Below are 1,227 nucleotides of genomic sequence, written 5' to 3'. Positions count from 1 at the left end.
AACTAGATGAAAAATGGAAGAAGAATGGAAAAGCAAACCCTAGAAAAGATGAAAAGGAGCCTAAGCATCCAAGAGATCCTCTCTAGAGAGCAAAATTAGGTNTGGNCGTNNTCCCCTGTCAAAAGAATGACTCTGAACTCGCAATAGGGGTATATATAGGTGAGGAACGCATCAGAAAACAGGCTCAGGCCCAACGGACCACCGCCCGGCGGTTTGGCAAAAGCCTCAGAACCGCCCAACGACAATCGTCACCGCCCGGCGGTTTCCCTCAGAACCGCCCAGCGCCAATCGCCATGCCTACTCCTGGCCCTGGGCCGCCCGGCGGTTCAAGTGTGCCGCCGGGCGGTGCGTCGACTCTTCAAATCTTCATTTTTCTACTCTTTTCTTGAGTCTATGACCTGTATCTTTAACTCCATTCTTCACTTTCTCAAAATAGCTACAAAACAATGCAAAACAAGCATAATATCGCTAAAAACAGCTTTTGACTCTCTACAGACTCATTTATTGAGTTTTGCTTGATTCTAGGCTCATTCCAAATAGTAAAGGGCGTAATTCAGTCCAAATTGACATATGAAAATAATTGTTTTTCAACCTTCATCAACACCCCAAACTTAGAATTTTGCTCGTCCTCAAGCAAGACAAAACAAAACAACACACAAAACAAAACTTGGCTTTATACTGTTTCATCTAATGCCTCAACAATCCCAAGGTACATGACAAAACTACTCAATTCAATATTCTCAGTGAAATCCAAAGTAAGATGCATGCATGCTTTCAATCCAAAGATTGCACAACAGATGCTATACATTATGAATGACCAATCCACTAAACAAAAATGCACTCATGAAAATCAACAGTTCATACCAAACAAGTGTTTCACTCAGTCACTCAAGTGTTTAAGGTGACACTCCACTCTCTGTTGTTCACAAGTTACATGAAACAAGATTGCCATTCATCTCAAACAATCAGCATCTTTACATGCAAATGCCATCAAAAGGACTTTTTCAAGGCTTGTAATGAGGTCGGGCTAACAAGAAAAATTGGTTTTTCTAAAATGCAAAATCCTTGAGTAAAGAGAGCTAACAAAATATTCAACATTTAAGCACAACTCTCTCACCAATGTCTCTCATTCCCAACTTCTTCCCTTTTCTTTTCTTTTTCATTGAGCTCATCTTCATGCTTTTCTTCTTTTCTTTTCTTTTTCTCATGAATTTTTCTCTTTTCACA

This window comes from Vigna radiata, unplaced genomic scaffold (genome assembly GCF_000741045.1).
Source record: "Vigna radiata var. radiata cultivar VC1973A unplaced genomic scaffold, Vradiata_ver6 scaffold_321, whole genome shotgun sequence".
Taxonomy (NCBI): Eukaryota; Viridiplantae; Streptophyta; class Magnoliopsida; order Fabales; family Fabaceae; genus Vigna; species Vigna radiata.
The sequence above is the reverse complement of the archived record's forward strand: the minus strand, read 5'-3'. Positions refer to the sequence as shown.